This window comes from Protopterus annectens, chromosome 2.part0 (genome assembly GCF_019279795.1).
Source record: "Protopterus annectens isolate FY-2018-M chromosome 2.part0, PAN1.0, whole genome shotgun sequence".
NCBI lineage: Eukaryota > Metazoa > Chordata > Ceratodontiformes > Protopteridae > Protopterus > Protopterus annectens.
Window position 1 is genome coordinate 1579922340 of NC_056728.1, and position 20438 is coordinate 1579942777.

The window sequence follows — 20438 nt, forward strand, 5'->3', positions numbered from 1 at the left end:
CTCAGTAGCTAATACTCTTTCATTGCTACACAACCGTGATATGCGCATGGCCTGTCCTTTAACAACATTGCCAAAAATATTCAAATTATGCATACTTGAACCATGAAGAAAAGAGGCTCTGTAACAATCCTTCCTATGTACCCTGGTCTCAAATGCAGAGTTGATTCTACTAATAGTAACTTCTAAATAGTTGATGGTCTCCGATGAATATTCTAAAGAAAACCTAAGGAAACGACTACTCCTGTTGATATTGTCATGCAATCTGACCAAAGAATCACTATCACCTTTCCAAACAAGGAACAAGTCGTCTACGAAATGCCTATAAAATAATATCTGCGGGTGGCCAACAAGATGTTCCTGCTCCCATGCCACCATCACAAGATTGGAGTATGCATTAGCACAACTTGTGCCCATTGCAACTCCACTCTTTTGTACATAGCATTCATCATGAAAGTAAAAAATATTGTTTTCTAAAACAAATTCAAGTAAGAGGCAGAGAAACTCTGCCTTGCTGAAATCTATAAGACCACTCTTTTCCATCAAAGTTTTTACCATCATGATGCCCATGTCATTGGGTATACAGGTAAAGAGTGATTCTACATCCATAGTTACTAGGAGTAACCTCTCCTCATGTTCCTTTGCTTGTATATGGTCGTAAAGTTCAGTTAAAAAGTGTGCAGTATCATGCAAAATATAATCATATAAACCTAGTAGCTTTCCTAACTCAGAATCTAAGTACAGGGACATGGGTTCAGTTAGCCAACCTGCTCCAGAGACTATAGGTCTGAAAGCAGGTTGGTGTGGATTTTTGTGTATCTTTGGTAAACCATACATTCTAGGTACCTTAGGATAGTCTACCTTAAGATATTCATGCATTTCATCATTAATCAGTCCCATGGACCTACATTCTTGAAGCATATTATCCATATTCTGCTTAATAGAAAAACTACAGTCAGGTTCAAATCTCGTAAGCATTGCTTGATAACATATTGAACATAGTGTCATGATAATAAGTCGTGTCCATTACAACAAGTGGTCCCCCCTTATCAGCAGGTCGTATTGTAATGTCGATGTTGCGCTTAAGCTCATTAAGAGCGTCTCTCTCATCCTGAGTTAAATTATCTGGATGGTTACTATAATGAAAGCCATTGTCATCATATAAGGACTGCTCAACCGCTTGAATAAACAAATCAACATTTGGAGGGAAATGTGGCATAAAGTTGCTCTTGCGTTTAAAAGTTCCTGCTGTAATCTCAGTCTCAGTGCCAAATATCAACTTTAGTGTTAAGTTCCTTGCAAAGTGTCTCATCGCTATTAAATTATCACTGATGTCAGCTCTAGCTTGTGGGATGAAATTAACACCCCTATTCAAGACATTGATTTCATTAACAGTTAAGGTATGCGAGGAACTGTTCGAAACTAAGTTGTTTGGTTCCACATACGAGTCAGTGTACATACCTGTGGAATATGTGGGTGTTCTTTTCTCCTTTGCTGCCTCTGATTGTCGATTTCCAAAGACCTCTTTCTTCCTAACCTGATAGGGAGAGGAACGGAGGGAAAATTCGCCATCGGCGCCTTATCCACAGGGATCTTCCTTCGAACATCCATATTGGATTGATGTGGATCATCATTCGCTGTCCGTTGGACCAAATCCTTAGCGGACTCAACTGGTGTTGTATATATATATACTGATGCAATTGCTCCCGGCGCTTCTGGAGAACGTAAGTCCTTTGCTAATGTGTCATCGTTGTTAGGAGCCTGTCCCGCCTCTTCAGACCTAGGACTATGAAGTTCGATATGTTCGATGTGTTGTTGCTTAACACGTTCTTCCTTCCTCGGCTCTGGAGCTACTGTACTAGTCGATCTTCTCTGCCATCTCCTTGTCCCCTTGTTGGTATCAATATGGGGAGCGTGATTACTATCATAGTTATTATTACTGTTATTACTGACAGATCTTGACCAGACAAAGACATTATTTTTATTAAAGTCTTGTAGATCACGTATCAATTTGTTTCTCTTTACTTCAATGAGGTTCTTCTCATACCTCTGTACCCTGTCTATAAGTTCTTGTATATAAAGTTCAGTTTGGTCAAAACCAAGTAAATCACAAAGTTCCTTCTGTTGTTCCACTATGCTATCACGTAAGGCATATTCTTGTGGTTGAAAAAAGTCAAGAAGGAGCTGCATGTATGCTCTGCTCGCCCCTAGATTTATCTGTTGCCATTTAGTGAGAAGGTCCGGATGCAAATTGCCGTAAGTCGGCATGTTAAGTATCCTTAGACCTCTAGGTATAACATTATGCTGAAGGCTTGCTTCTAAGTGATATCTCTGACATTCCAAACGTTTAAATTTATATGTATTATTCTCAATGTCTTTTTTTATTCTTTTAACAAGTTGTTCATTGTTACCGTCATTGCCAGAATTCTTAGCGATGTCATTTACTTCCACCTGAAGAAGTGGATTAGGATTGTTCGTAAGAAAGTTCCTTAGGCAACCATATGTACCCAAGTTGCTGTCCACATTTGCGAACTCACTATTAGCTCCTTCCATCCCAAAGAATCCACAGATAAATGCAAAACACAAAGAGCCAAACCCGTTTAGATGAGAAAACACCCCTAAAGCAACACCTATGTTACACTAACATGCATTCACACCAAGTATCTATTTATAATCCTGCCGTCTTGGGCACCAAGAAATGTGGCAGTTGCTTACAATGTGAATACATTGACCAATCGCGTTATTTTAGGAATCCGAATACAAATGTTTTATGGGAGATTAAGAATAACAGTAACTGTCGCACTCATAATGTGGTCTATGTTGCTTATTGTCGAGCATGCTTCAGGTTCTATGTTGGTAAGACCAACAGAACCTTAAGAGAAAGGATTAGGGACCACTTATACTGCCTTGATAGGGGCCAAGAATATAGCGCTCTAGCCAAGCACACTTTACATGAAGGCCCCAACCATGTATTTTGTTTTCAGGTTTTGCATATACAGTACCCAGATGTTAGACTAGGTGACCTATATAATCTCACTGAGCAAGCTGAACTGAGGTGGATTCTCAGACTCGGCTCCCACTTGGGTTATGGCTTGAATGAGAGTGTCACTATCAAACCAATTTTAAAAGGCAGGAGGTTATGTTAGCTGTTCAGATCCTTATATAGATATTTGGTTACACACCACCCTCTTTGTGTAGTTCACTATTGTTGTACATGTTGGTCAGTACATCGTATTCTAAGATAACTTATTAGTCTATGTATACTTGGGATTTATATTTCAATACATAGTTCAGTATAGTGACGCATTTAGGCACCTTATTGTTTATTGGGTTGGTTAGGATTAGTAATGTATTGATACTTATGACTTTTAGACATGCATTTATATATTTTCTATATTTTTAATGATGTTTTTAATAATGTTTGCCTCCTTTTGTAGATGTTTCTTTAAGAGGCTTTTAGTATTGTATGGTTAATTGATTAATTGGTTAAACCAGTGTGATGTTTTACTATTTAAGTGATGTATCTGAGTTGCTTTTACAATGTCCGATGAAGCAGAGGGAGACTCCGTGAAAGCGCTTACGTTTTGGCCTGGAATAAAAGATTTTTATTTTTATTTTCATTATTTGCCTATTTTTGCTGAATACTAGAGACTGCTCATACGTTATCCTGACTTTGATTTTGCAGCAGCTACCTTCCGAGGGTGTTTTCTCATATATATATATATATATATATATATATACATATATATATATATATATATATATATATATATATATATATATTTATACACACACACACACACACACACACACACACACACACACACACACACACACACACATGTTTAAATGAAGGTTTCCACTTTGGCGCACCCACTTCAATAAATGCTCCAGATCTCTCATGCTCAGTTTGTTTTATATGTGGGCTTATTATTGTAGTTGAATGCCTTTTTTAATAATTGCTCTTGAGCATGACCACATTCATAGGTTCATAGGTTCATACTAGGCTACCTGCCCTAGGGCATTTATAAGCCTAGCCAGAGTGTGTATGGCTTTTGCCACCCATTTTAAATTAATTTTGCTATGCCCTTTTTCGAGGTTAGTATACTGTGCCTCTGTCTAACAGTGACACAGAAGTGATACCCGGGGTAAACCTACGATCTCCCATCCACTCATCAAGATTCCTCTTGAAGAGAGTCAATGAGGGACTCTGCCTAACCTGGACTGGGATTTTATTCCAGAGTGAAGGGAGCCTCTGGGTTATGAATCTGTCCCTACAGCATGTCCTATTTATTTCAGTGCTGAGGTTTAAGTCCCTCGAGCGCGTAGCTCGATGGGATTTGGATTTTCTGAGGTGCGGCATGTCCATTAATTCCGGGTTGGACATGGCTTTATAAGTCAGGCACAGATCGCCTTTGAGCAGGCGGTATGCCACTGAGTAGAGCTGGAGTTTCTTTAACCGGGCAGCATACGGCATCTGTTTGAGCCCCTTGATCCTCTTGGTGAGGTACATTTGGGGTCTTTCCAGTTGCTGCAGGTGTCTGGTAGGGTACATCCCAAAAGGGGCATTGGACTCAATTATGGGCCCGATGAGGGATGAGTAAAGAGGCACGACGACCTCCTCTGATCTAGATGTGAATCCCTTCATGATTAGGTGGGCTATATAAAATGTTTTTCTAACCACTTTGGCCACGTGGTTGTCAAATGAGAGATTGCTATCAACTTGGGTCCCCAGGTCCCTAATTACTTCTTCTGTACTTAATGGATTACCACCTATGTGGTAATTTGTGGGCACTTTGTTTTTGCCAAAGGGGATGACTATACACTTTTTGGGGTTTAGCTTGAGGCCATGGCTCTGGCACCAGTTGTCTGTTTCTATGAGGCCCTTTTGGAGGATGCTTATGTCGGCTGGAGAGTCTATTAAGGCGCCCAGTTTGCAGCCATCTGCGAACTTGGTCAGCCACAGTCCTTCCATGTTGGCCTGTACCCCAGAGAAATATATACCGAACAAGAGAGGTCCCAAGACTGAGCCTTGTGGAATGCCACATGTAACTGGTTTGGAGTCTGACATGGCTCCAGCTATTCTAACCATGTGGGTTCTGTCCTTGAGCCAGTTTGCAACCCATCTAGTGACATAGGGGTTTATATTTAAGCTGGTGAGCTTATCTATAATGCCCGCATGGGGTATTGTATCAAAGGCTTTTGCGAGGTCCAGGTAAGCTGTGTGGACCACCTTCCCCTTGTCAATGGCCTTGGTGACTGTTTCAAAGAAATCGACCAGGTTTAAGAGGCAGGATCTGCCCTTAACAAAGCCAAACTGGGTAGGATCCAGTGTCTGTAGGTCCCCAATATTTTTATTTATAAGGTCCATGATGATCCTTTCCATAGCTTTGCAGACCAAGCTAGTGAAACTTATAGGGCGATAGTTTCCAGGATCCGTTGAGGCACCACCTTTGTGGAGAGGGACCACTGTTGCTGTATGCCACTCTTTGGGTACATATCCTGTAGTAAGGCTGAGACTGAACAGTAGTTTTAAGTTTGGGTTTAGCTCTTCTTGGAGTTCATGTAGGATGCAGCCCGGGATACTGTCTGGCCCCATTGATGCTGTGTTTCTTGCTTTGGAGAGGGAAGCTCTTACCTGAGCATCTGAGATGTCAGGGGCGCAGCACTCTGCTGGGATAGATATTAGCCCTTTTGGTGGGGAGGGGGGGGAGAAGTTTGCGCTGAACCTGTCAGCTAGGATGTTGGCAATGTCTGTGGGTTCGGTGTATTTTTTGTCATTTTGGACTAATTCTGAGCATATCTGGGAATTCCCACCCAGGTTCCTAACATAACTAAAGAAAGCCTTATGATTATCCTTAGTGTCCTGTGCAATTTTTCTCTCGAAGCTGGCCTTAGACGACTTTATGAGTGCCCGTAGTTTTTTGCCAATACTGATCAAAGATGCCTTCCCTTTTTGGGATTTTGCTCTGTCATGTAGTAGCTTCCTCTTTCTATTGTATAGTTTGTTTATGGCTGGGGTCCACCAGACAGGACGTCTGCCTTTGGAGGATTGGGTCTTGGTTTTATTTGAGATTACATGATCCATGCATTCCTGAAGGTGTTCATAGAATGCGTTTATAAAGGATTTTGTGGTCTGGGCCGTATTATCCACAGGCCCGGGGGCTTTGAAGGATTCCACCTCGGTTTTGAGGAGTGTGAAATTTGCTTTAGAGAAGTTTTTCACTGTGGTTTTCTGGGCATGGAGTGGGGTCAGGATGTGAATATCCAGTGAGATTAGTTTATGGTCTGATCTTACCAGTGAGGGATACACTTCTGGTCTGGAGCATAGAGTCCCCTTACCTGAGCATCTGAGATGTCAGGGGGGCAGCACTCTGCTGGGATAGATATTAGCCCTTTTGTTGGGGAGGGGGGGGAGAAGTTTGCGCTGAACCTGTCAGCTAGGATGTTGGCAATGTCTGTGGGTTCGGTGTATTTTTTGTCATTTTGGACTAATTCTGAGCATATCTGGGAATTCCCACCCAGGTTCCTAACATAACTAAAGAAAGCCTTATGATTATCCTTAGTGTCCTGTGCAATTTTTCTCTCGAAGCTGGCCTTAGACGACTTTATGAGTGCCCGTAGTTTTTTGCCAATACTGATCAAAGATGCCTTCCCTTTTTGGGATTTTGCTCTGTCATGTAGTAGCTTCCTCTTTCTATTGTATAGTTTGTTTATGGCTGGGGTCCACCAGACAGGACGTCTGCCTTTGGAGGATTGGGTCTTGGTTTTATTTGGGATTACATGATCCATGCATTCCTGAAGGTGTTCATAGAATGCGTTTATAAAGGATTTTGTGGTCTGGGCCGTATTATCCACAGGCCCCGGGATTTGAAGGATTCCACCTCGGTTTTGAGGAGTGTGAAATTTGCTTTAGAGAAGTTTTTCACTGTGGTTTTCTGGGCATGGAGTGGGGTCAGGATGTGAATATCCAGTGAGATTAGTTTATGGTCTGATCTTACCAGTGAGGGATACACTTCTGGTCTGGAGCATAGAGTCCCCATGTTGGTGATGATCAGGTCCAGTATGTTTTCCCCTCTTGTGGGAGTGGTAACAAGTTGTTCCATAGCATTTGAGTTTATAAATTCTAGGAACCTTTGGGCTAGGGTGTTGGAGCTAGAGTAATGCTCCCAGTCTATGTTTGGGTAGTTGAAGTCACCCAATATAATGGTGTTTGGAGAGATCTTCATATTTTCCAGTGTTCTCAAGAAGGCCGAGTGGGGTTCCTGGGTTTGGGAGGGTGGTCTGTAGCAGGCTATAAACTGGAAGGCAGTTTTACCCACTGTTAGTTGCACATGGATAGTCTCTGATGCATCGTGCTGAGCCACCAACCTGGAGGTGTGGGTATCTTTGACGAATATTGATACTCCCCCTCCTTTTGTGGTTCGGTCCAAGTTTTGGGGCCGAAAAGCATGGTATGAGGTATAACCTGGTAGTGCTGGGGTGCTCTCTAGAGCCTTGAACCAGGTTTCTGTTACTGCACAGATATCGATGTTCTCCATGCTAAGGAGAGTTTAGAGTGCGTGCATCTTGAGGTTTAGACTTCTGGCATTGAGTAGCATTATTCTTAGTTTCTTATCCCTTGTGATACCTATGGAGGTGGGTTTGTCTTTTGAGCCTTGCCTAAAAAAGGCACTATGGGGGTAGCAAGAGCCTTTGCCAATATCCGAAAGCCCAGGGGTGACAGGTGCAAGCTGTCCCTAGCGAAGCATCGTGGCTTGTCGAGCATGTCATCCCAGGCTGACAGGCATTGGATCCCCTTTGAATGACACCAATACTTAAGCCAGTTGTTGAAATTGATAATCTTGTCTTCATACTGTGGCATCATTCTTGGTTCTTTTGTGTATCACGTCTACTGAAGTGATACACAAAAACTACTTTGTGGAAGCAGTGATGTAACACATTCTAGCATTTTGCTTTCTATGGCAGATATAAAAATGGAATTTGCAAAGACAGTTATGGATTACTGTATCAGAGACTATGTTTCAGCATTCTATAGAGAAAAATCAGCTATATAGAAGGGCTAATGTGCATGTTAGAAAAACTCCTACCACCCAGTCAGCTCACAGGGTTGGTGCTGGAAAAAACACATTAAAGTTATCTTAGAATTATAAAATGTAAGGAAAAAGAAGATATTATATTAACCAGGAATGAAGAACAAACTGAGAAAGAAATGTTGATTTTTTTGAGGTGGGTATTATACATTGCAATCAGAATCCTCAGAGAGAGATGACATCTTAAGAGATACCTAACTTGCTAAAACACAATTGTACCAGACTTGTTTTATTTCAAACACGATCATTAATTAATATCTGTAGATTATAATATGAAATATCTACATGTGGTTAAGCTGAAAAATATCACAAGTACAAATCTTATTTTGATGCATGGAATACCAAATGTATTTATTTCTGATAATGTTTGATAATCTGTGTACTGGGAGTTCAGGTTGTTTCTGAATGTATGGTAACACATGGAACATAACAACCATACTAGGTAAGTGAACACAAGGCTCATAAGATGCCTAGCCATACATACCTATAAGCAGACACACTTAAAACGGTGTGTCTCTCTTCTTACTGAATTAATAGTGCTCACCTTTTAAATTGATCAGGACTTTATATGCCTTTGTATATATTTGTGTCTACCCATCTGGTCATCCAGACTAGCCTCAAATGTAGTAAATATAATACGTTGTTTGATCAGCAGTGGCAACATATTCCACAAGCTGGAATTACATTGATCTAAGAAGTTATCCTTCCAGAGAGTCTTGTTTATTTGTTGTTGTAGAGTTAGGTCCCTAGTGCAGGTGTCTGTAGCGTCACTGGTTTTGCAAAGAAATAAAAGGGTGAATAGGAATGGATCTTTTCATGCCTCGAAAACTGCTTTGCAAGTATAAGATAGCTATACAATAATATCTGAAATAATGTTTAAAACTACAAAAATATCATAAAAAGAGTACATATACTGAAGCTGGAAACTCTTATTTATCTTTATTGTAGAGTAAAAATACTGAAATAAACCATTAAAGGGTGTATTGGCTTACCATGTGCACTACTATGGATGGGTAGGAGGTCAATACGGAATCTTCCAGTAGCTCCTAGACTGTTCTTACTAGAAAATTAAGGTAGTCCTGCTCAGTTGTTTAGGAACAATAGGCTAATCAGAGGAGGTATTATGGCAGGTGTGCTCCTCGTTCCCTTTTAAAACATGAAACTCTAAAAGTGCCAAGAAATCAGATGCTGTAATGAATGAAAAAATGCCTGAATCAAGATCTGGTTTTATTTAATAATACAATTTGTAGATCTAAAGAAGAAACAGAAGATGTCTATACAGGGTAGAATCAATATAACCTTTACAGATAATAGAACCACCGAGGTCTACATATGTACAACCCTGTCAGAAGAACGTGAATAGGAATACAACCTGTAGGAGTCTGCAGAGCTTAAAAACAAGTGAAAATTTCAGAAGAAGACAAATTAATGCAGAAGATGAGCCATTAAGTATCCAGAAATTAGAAAACTATGTAAGATTCTGTGAGATGTGTCACAGAATAAATCACATCACAAAACTTTTGAGACCACTGCAGCATATTTACCTGCATCTCGATATGGAAGAAAACAAAAGAAACTATTACAATATACTAGTTATACATATCAAATGTACAGAATATATGAAGATTTTAAGGACTGAAATATATTTACAATTTTGTTGTTGACGAATGCACTTGAATTTCATTTTAACAAGACTATAACCTAAAAGTAGATATTGGAATACTGTCTCATAGTATATTTCTTAGTGTAAACAATATGACATTTTAATCTTATAAAAAGGGGGATGCAGAGTGTATGTATAGTAAATATAGCTTTATGAATGAATGAATCCTTAAGGAGATTGCATGTGACATTGGTGTTGCTTTCATTTGTGTGCCAGCTGCAGTAAAGATTTTGAGCTGTGAGCATCACACAAACCTATGTTTCATTTCTAACTCATCATGACAATTGTATAAATAAATATTAAACAGCATTATGGGAGACTGAACTTGAAAAGATAGATTAGAATAAAAGACTTCTCAAACATCTGTTTCTTTGTTCAGTCCTCTTGACAGTTTAATGAATAAGTATTACTGGTTATACATTATGGGAGACATACCTCTCAACTTCATAGCACAAGAAATCTGGATAAAGGCTACAAAAGTGTGGGAACAAAGGCCCCAAAATAGGAACAGATTTTAAGAACTGCTCTTATAAACTTAGAAATTTGCTAGAATAAGAGGTTTTGTGTTAGCATGCATTTTCTGGAGGATATGAAGTGTGAAACTTAAATGTGTGCCATTATTTAGCGAGTTCAATCCTTAATGATTTGCCAGAAAACCACAAATATTATGAGTAACAGACCAAATATATGAGGTAAAAATCTGGACATTCTGCGAAAATCTGTACAGTTGAGAGGCATGATGGGAGACTCTACTAGAAAAAGGCAGTGAAGAAGGAACTGGGGTGAATGGCAATTGCCACAGTGGAGCAGGAGTACAGACTGAGAAGGATGCAGGAAAACTAAATGGATGCTGGTCTGCATCCTCTGAAAAATATACTCCTGATACCCATATATGAGAGACCCAGTCCGCAGTCCATTGGTGAGTCCCTGGGTGAAGCACAGCATGCATTTCTTCATGGCTTTAGGAGAGGGATACTCTGTTACTGGAAAATATAGAAAAGAAAACAACATGAGTGATAAATTGAATGGAAGGGTTATATTATGATGAAAGCTTGAAAGATTTGAAGAAAATAGCCAGGGAATATGGCTGTATAGTGAACACCAGATAAGGTCACATGATCTTGGGGGCTGGGGGACTGTGGGGAATATAACTGGAAAGGAATGACAGTGACTATTGGAGGACTGTAATCTGCAGGTATGAGAAATGAACTTTAGTCTGGACCTAAGGAAGAATATTTTCATAAAGAGAGTGGTGAAAAGCATGGGATGGTATACTTGAACATAACTGCTTCATGCTCCAGAAGACGAACTTCTTGTTTGACCCATTGCTTACACTTTACTGTTGCACCACCTTACAATTTGCTGCCAGATAAAAACACTGTCAGACATGTAAATAGGTTCTACAGGGGACTGCACCTCCCTACATCTGGCCACATTTACTAAATACATTAACTCAACTGATGCAATAATTCAGCGTAATATAAATACCCGATTTCGAATGAAAACTGAATTTAAAAAATAAAACCATCTGTCACCTTTACTATAACTGTGCGATAAAGATCCTGCCCACTGAGGCACACTATCCTCATAGGCTTATTGCAAGTATTAATTAAAATCATATTGTAAACTTTTGAATGTATAAGGATTACTAGACTGAATCAAAATATATGCTTCAAGTGCTGAACTGACAAGCCCTTGTCAAATATTAATTGCATCCATATACCCCTTGCAAATTGTACATTTAAACCAATGCCTAACATCAATACCATTTTTCCACAGTTACATTTCTAAGTACTTCTGACATATTTTAATAGTGCAAAGTGTATACAGCATGGTAAAAAAAATCTGGAAAATAAGCTAATAATACATTTATTCTAAGCTAGATGCAAAGTTTCCAAAGCAGACAATGAACAGTTTTGATTTGTAAAAGCAGTACAGTATTTTATCTGTCATTCATTTGTGGAGATATCAATGGCTTTAATCTTTTTTTTTTCCCCCAAAATCTCTTCATTTCAATTTTCTTTTTGTCTAATTCCGGAATAATTTCCAGTTATATCAGGCACACGTTGACCTAATTTTGAATTTTCAGTTTAAGTTAAATGGGTATCTGTGTAATGAATAATGTAATTACAGAAATGAACACCATTCTATGTAATTGATTCAGCTTTAATTATAGCTCTTTTGAGGCCTTGCTTCCTGTATCGTACACATACCATAGGTCAAGTACTTTGTGTCTCATTTGCACTGCAGAATCACTGAGCAATTACTAATGCAGGAAATACTCAGGTCTTTTCTATGACAAAAAAAAGCTTTCAAGTTTGATTCTTTGATACAGAATGCTTTCACATTTACATTTTCCAAAGCAAAGCTACTTATGGGAAGTAGCTGTTAGAGCTTGTAACATAATTACTATTTGTTTTTTTGTGTATCACTTATTAGATTGTTGCTGCCTCCATCTCCCCAAAACAAAACAAAACAAAAAAAAAGCTTTTAGTCTGCTGTTCCTAACTGGCTTGATTCAGAGCCATTTTTAAGAAAAATCATAATATTTTAACAGTATATCGGAAACATCTTACATGGCTTAGACTGATTTAAGTCCATGTTAATCCTTTTTCATGTAATTTTTTTCTGATATCAAAAATAATATTTTTAATGCAGTTGCATTTATATAGTGAAAATGATTAACTAACTGCTTGCAAATTAAGATATATTTTAAGTCAACAATTTGACTTTCAGTGTCTGATATAAAATATTAGCCTGGTGTCTGACTTTGGTTAGCCACAATGCTATTGTTGGATGTATGTTACTGAATGAACTTAGTTGTACATTAATGGATGGCACTGAAAGACCATCTTGGCACAATAGTCTGGTCCCCAGTTCTCAATCTCACTGATATATACTCTCCTGCCAACCAATTATCATATCTTTTACTAGATCTTCAAAACACATACTTTCCTATAATCTTTAGGTTATTTAAACATAACAAGACTAACTAGCAGGCCGCGGTGGTGGAGCAGTTAGCATTGTCGCCTCACAGTAAGAGGTTCTCCCGTTTGATTCTCGGCTGGAGCACTTTCTGTGTGGAGTCTGCATGTCCTCTCAGTGGTTAAGTGACGTTAAAGAGATGCAGGTAGGTGCGAGTGTGAATGGGTGTGCCTTCTTTGAAGGTCGGGCGTCGGGCTGGCAACTCGGCACCGTAAAAATCCACTGCCAATCATTAGCGGACCAGAGTTCTGCTGTGGCGACCCCTAACTGGGAAAAGCCAAAAGACATTGCTAAACATAACAAGACTGACTGGTTGTCTAAAGAATTGAAATCTCTTAATTCACATGCATGATGAAGCTTGTAAATTCTGGAAGTGACCCCACTCCTACCTCTAGAGAACAATACACTACAGAACATTACTAAGCAAGCCATATGCAGGCATAAAGCTGTACTCAACACTAAATAACAGAACATTACTAAATAAGTCATATGCAGGCATAAAGTTAAATACCTCAGCAGAAAACTACAGAACATTACTAAACAAGCCATATGCAGACATAAAGCTACGTACATCAGATAAAAAAAATCACCCTGCTTCACTCCCCCAAACAGTTTTGGCACTAAGTAAATAACATCTGTGATAGAAATCCACCTAAAGAGCCTTCCTCTCTTGGTCACATTCCTTGCTCAACTAGAATCCTCACACCTACTGAGTACATCCTCTTCCACTGACATTCACCCAAATTTCTTAAGAGTACTTTCTGTCCTTCTACTCCTCCAAAATCACAAGCAAAAAAATTATACCTTCACTCAAAGAGATCCCTCTACACTTTCACTCTGGTCCTGATAATCTCTGCCCTTAGTTTTTCTAACACTGTAGAGATTTCATAACTTTACAACCAACATCATGCACTCTATCTGAAAATCAGCCTTTGTCAGACCTGTACCAAATATTGACAAACCCTCCTCAGGCTCCCAAGTCTGTCCTATGTCAATACTTTCTACCTATGGTAAAACCATTAATAAATCATTTACAACCAACTTGCCATCTACCTTAGCAAATACAACTTATGTTTGAAAGGAGCATGACTTTTGGGCTGGTAGAAGTACCATAACTCCTCTCTGGATACTCACTAATGAGATCTTCATTAACACTGGGGCAGTAGTCATTGACCTTACCCAGGTCTTTGACCTGGCTGACCACTCCATTCTATTACTCACTTACAAGATATTGGTGAAAATTCTGAATCTATCCAGTGGTTCAAAAATTTCCTGACCAACAAAACTTTCATAGATGAAATTGGGCCTGCCTAATCAGACACAGCAGTCACTCTTTCAGGGATCAGTTCTTGCACTAATACTATTCTCCATTTTTATAAAGAAACTGCCTCTTGACCTACCGCATCTACAACTGCTTCTTTATGCTGATGAGATGACATGGTTTTATATAACTATATAATTTTATATATATATATATATATATATATATATATATATATATATATATATATATGTGTGTGTGTGTGTGTGTGTGTGTGTGTGTGTGTGTGCGTGTGTAGAGAGAGAGAAAAAGAAAGAGAGAAAGAGCCCTTTTCATAATATCATCCAAAATCAACTTCAAACTAACCTAAGCAAGCAATTGGCTTTGTTCTCAAAAACTACCCCTCAACCAAAAAAAAAAATCAAATCCATACTGTTTGGCACAAAGGAACAAGTAACCTCTCCATATCAAAGATGTAGATGACTACCTAAATGAATCTATTCCATCATTAATACATGAAGGCATTTAGCTTGACCAGTCCCTCAATTTTCATGACTGCATTAAAAAAAACAGATCTAAAGTCAATTACCTCCTATTTTGGCGCCAACATATACCTCATTTTCTCTCACAACCAGTGAGAGCAGCCTTAAGCAGTGGTGTCCAGCTTGCAACTTTATTCTTCAGTTGCTTACAAAAAAATAGTACTACCTTATAATCTCTTTCTAACAAAAATCTTTACATTTCGGCACCAACTCTTCTCATAATGAACATCAGTGCAACACCATGGAAAAGGCAAATTGTACTCCAGTCAAGGCAGACTCAGCTTCCTTCTTGGCATCCTTCTCTTTAAACTTCTACACCAAGTCATGCCATCCCCTTTAACTATGAGACTATTCCCAACTCAGCCTACAACCTAAGAAGCCAGTGTACTAATGACTGTACTCTTATAAATCCATCCACTAAACTTTGTTACACAGACCATAGCTTGGCTGCTCTTGCACTTAAACTGTGGCAGTCATTGTCATCTGATCTTACTGAAAGCAGAGACTACAAACAGTTCAGATCTCAATTCAAGCAATCCCTAATTGAGCAATATAAGTGCACCTGTCAGAACACAGGCCATGCCAAATAACTCTCATGGTTGCACTATTACATTCATCCCAGAAAGCCTTGTCTGCTTAATTTCCTAACCACTCCAACATATATATTGATACCCACTGCTTCCTCATCTGCCCTACCCATTCCCTACTACATATCCCATACCGTCTTCTCCTGTTATTAGCTCACACATCTGCCCCATCCATTCCCTACTACATATCTAATACCCACCTCTCCTGTTATTAGCTCTCCCATCTGCCCTATCCATTTCCTACTACATATCTAATACCCACTTCCTCTGCTGTGATTATCTCTCTCATCTGCCCTATCCATTCCCTACTACATATCTAATACCCACCTCTCCTGTTATTAGCTCTCCCATCTGCCCTATCCATTCCCTGCTGCATGTCCCATACCTTCTTCTCCTGTTATTAGCTCTTCTATTGCAGCTCTAGGTGTTCTACAGTTTCTAATCTGCTTAATGCTAAAATTACCCTCTACACTTGCATGTATTATGTCCGTTCTTTTGCCAGGACCACATTTACCTCTCCTCTAACACATGTATTATAAATTGTATACACCTGGTCCTACTTTTTTTTTAAACCTTCTTGCAAATACATATATATTTTTACATCCATATTATGTGATGTCACTATGCTGTATAATTTAGTTATACCTATAGTCTTACTTTACTGCTATTACTATTTATGCAACCTAGGTTGAGCATGCAAATGGTCAAATGTGATCACCGCTCTACCCCAGTAAACAATACTGAATAAAAATAAAACATGTTGGGTATTTTGATTGAAGGTAAGAATTTACATGTTCCCCTTTGTAGAACTGCTGTGAATGCCACTGTAGAGATTGTTGTTTTGTAGTTCCATAGTTGTAGTTCTTCTGCATGACGGACACCATCTTATATATCATATATTATATCACATATAAGATGTAGTTAGTCTACAGTTGTCTTTATTTTAACTCCAGCAGTGGTCTGACCGTGGACTGTTTCTGTAATCATTTTGCGAAAGAGGTTAACAAAGAGTACAGCCAGTTGATGAATCTGGTTTTAAAATATAAATGCTAAACCTTTTCATATGAAATTGTATATAAAATGTAATGCTGAAGAACTAGAGCAATAAATACAAATTAGTGTAATCCACTTTAAAGAAAAAAAATATGGATGAGAAAGGTCTTGCTCACATGTACCACCTCATATTTGTAAAACTAGCAAACCAAACAAATCAAGGTGAAACTGACAGTCATTTTGTTATGTCTAATTATTCTTTTCCTAGCTTATTAATGAAATTTATATCAGGCTGTACTATTTTGTTCTCCCTAAGTTATAAAATATTTACCTTCCAAAACAAAGTGCTTTGTTACTAAATTTAGTTTTATGAGAATGTTCAGCTATACTTAGCTATCCATGTGTGTTTAAGATAAAAACTTAATAATTATGGCTATGAACTATAACTGACTAACTTCAGTCAGTCTGTTTTAGATTTGGGGTGGTATTCATAGGGAAGGAAATCTTAACAGTCTTAAAATCACTGACTGCATGAGAACAGCATACCTAATAATTTCATCATATCAATACAATAAAGCACAAATTAACTGAACAATGTGTCACTCAGCTTTTGTAATGCTAACTTGCACGAGTCAGAATTGACAAAAAAAGAAACAAGCTTTTATCATTTTCATCCTATGTTATGCCATTAGATCTGCACACAATTAGATATTCAGTGTCCTTTCCCCACGCATTCAGCGATCTACACCACCACTAGTGCACAATTACAGAGATTCCTCAACTTTATCAATAAAATGCCTTGGAACAATTAATCAGAGTACCCAGTAGGGGGAATAGCATCTTGGATCTTGTCCTTACTAACAAGTGAGCATCTTACACCATCCCTTGTGTATCTCCATCACTTATTAGGCCTACCATATAGCAGTCTCCAAAAGAAAACTGAAACCAGAGATACTTTCCACCCAGGGTACCTTCAGAAATTTCTTGAAGACAAACTACCTACTCTTAAGTGATACATGGGCAAGCTTCAAATCCCCACCAAACCCAGGTAACTCCAATGAATATGCAGAAATGTATACCTGTTTTGTATCTACTTTTTTGAAGTAAAAGTCAATACTTGGCTGACTAAGTTTGTGGATAACTGCAATCCAGGAGCAGTCATTAAATCGCAAAATGACTTAGCCATCCTATAGGAAAGTTTGTCTCAAATAAATAACTGGTGCCAAAATCATGTACCTAAACTAAATGCCAAAAATGCATTATTATATCCTTTGGGAAGTCATCAACCCCAGGAAAATACTAATTTAACAATATTCCCCCTAAGTGTTGACCCAATTGTTTGGGATTTGGGAATCTATTGTTGTAAGAAAGTCCTTCTATATTGCACAGCTTATAAACAAATGGAATGTGTCTACATCTAGGGATGTCATTGTCCCCCTTTATTCAAATCTCATTAGGTCAGTAATTGAATATAATGCTCCCTTTGACATGTATCTGTCCAGACACATGCAACAACTGGAATACCTACAGAGATACCTTACTAAAATGATACAAGGCCTAAACAACATGTCCTATGTAGACTGGCTCAAAGCCCTATCACCTATACTCATCATTCTACCGACTGCTAAGATGGGACTTGTGTCTGGCATGCAAGCCATACGCCGATAAATTACTGATGGATTTACTGTACACACAGTTTAGGGATTATGCACTATCAGCAGAATGGTTTGGAGGGATGGGCATATCTCTCAGACGATACCACTGCTGTGGAACAGATGCCTCATCTGCATAAAACAAAGTTCATCATTGTCCATTTTCAAGTTCAACTTTGATCTGTGGATGGGAAACAAAAAATTTACCCCAGGGTTCCCCCTGTACTACTAAGGGACAGAGACGATTCATGGTGTTCTAAATGCTTTATCCCATGCATGGGTCCCCTCAAATTATCTAAGGTATGATCCCAGTTATTCTCATTAGGGGTACTATATAATTACTGACTATGGTATAGATAAGACCAATCTGTAACCTAATGGGATATGTGGTTTGACCTCAAAACAGGAAATTGACTAGACTTAAAATGACCTGCTAGGGAAGCTAGCCTATTACTTACCTATGAACACATTCCCTATGTGAATAACACTACCATGTATGCTCAGCTTTAAGAAAATATGGTAGAAATTATCAGCTCCTGCCGTCTTAACTAACAACATACAACAACTACATATAACATTGACTTTACTTTGGAAAAAATTAATTTCCATGAAAATATTTATTTTTAAAGCTGAATTTCTGTAATTTGATAATATTTTATAAGTGAAAAATTGTTTTCAGCTTAATTTAAAAATGTCATGGTTTCTCACAGTAATTTCTGCAGAACTCAATTTCCATGCTTTTTATGCAAATTAAAGTTAGTATCAATAATATCTATGATTCACAGTAATATGTGTGCATGTATCTTGTATAGGCATAGATTGTCTTTGGGTTGTTGTGACACTGGAACATGTTCAATCTCTTATCATGACTCGAAACACATATTTGACATACCATTTAAAAAGTAAAATAGAAAAAGTCAACAGGTAGATGGGAAATTAATGAAGTCAAATTCACAGCCATCCTACAGACTATGACACATTTAACTACTTCGTAACAGAAATTTAGGGTGGTAGTTGTCACTCGTATCATGTATTCAAATGAGGCCCTGTGATGGGTTCAAGTTGTTTACTGTACATAAACACATCAGGAGCAGTAACTGGAACATATATTTAAGCTAACTGACCGACTCATTACTTCAAACACACTCGCAGGTGCATCTCCATTCATGCCTGCATTCACTCTGACTGACTATACAAAATTAGCACTGATCTTGCACGTGCTCAGTAACTTATATGCGTGTACTATTTGGCTACAGTGGCTGACTAGGTAAATACTTACAATGATCTACAGTAGTCATAGTCTACCCTCCATTGATGGGTAGATGTATTCCACAAATAACAGCACTACCCAGATATGCAAATGTAGTATGTAATATGCAACTCATGCTGATAGGGAAACATGGAGGTATTTTGGTAAACATGCCTCCTTAAGGCAAAAGCATAACATACTTTAAGCATAATTTATTTATTGATCCTTTGTTGACTAATTAGTCCTATTAGGCTAGTAGCCTCTTTTCAGGGAAGACCCAAGGTGGTATTTATACTATTAGGAGAAATTTAGATAGGGAAATAGGTGCCATGGCATCTTTTACATTCACCAACTCCTGTGATATTCCCATTGTGATGTGTAATTGCAATCCTTTCCTTGCTTCATTTCTTCCAGGACCATCGTCCCTACAAATTGTGAAGACATCTGCACATGGTATAATGACTATTCTTTAGATATATAAATTATCTGTGAATTATGTGAGGTGGGTGTAATGAGTATCTGTATTGCTATACCATCTGTGACTGTGTGACTTTACAATGTTGAACATATCAGCTTTTATACACTTAGAAATAGGTGTGGAAAATATATGTATTGTTTAATTTTAAACCAGACTATTCTAGGCAAACAATATAAACAGTGTTGTAAAAGTGCATTTAAGAACAGCAAGTACCCCCCCCACACACACACACACACAATACTACCGATTAGATCAAACTAAATCAACACTGTAAAGTATTTCTCATTTTTTGTTACTGAGCATCTCTTGTCTGTGATGACTAAAGTCTTGTTGCTTTGGAACACTGCCTGGGTTTCATGATTTTTGGAAATTATTGTGACAGCTCATGGTGCTGCGGTAGCGTTGTTGCCTCACAATAAGACGTTGTCCTGTTCGATTCTCAGCTAAAGCATCTTCTGTGTGGAGACATGCGTGAATGGGTGTACCTTCATTGAAGGTTGTATGCCAGGGCTGGCAACTCAGTATGTAAAAATCTACTGCCAATTATTAGCGGACCGGAGTTCCGCTGTGGTGACCCCTAATCGGGAAAAGCCGAAAGATACAACAACATTGTGACAGCTCATCAATGAAGTTTTAAGACTACTAGTTTTTCTGTTTTATTATTTTTTCCTCAACACGCATGTTGGTGAGGTTGGAACCGGGCAGATTCTTGTGCTTGTTCATTTTTTTAAAAGTGTTAACACTACTTACTTCTGGGAGATGATGGTAATAAAATGTTAACACTGACTGCTGCTACATTCATATGTTACTGGGTGATGATGGCAACTAAACATTAACATGGACTGCTGCTAACTGACAATGCTATGGAAAACATTAATACTCACTGCTTAGCTGTGTGACAATAGCATGGGAACAATAATACTGACAGCTGTTGTGTG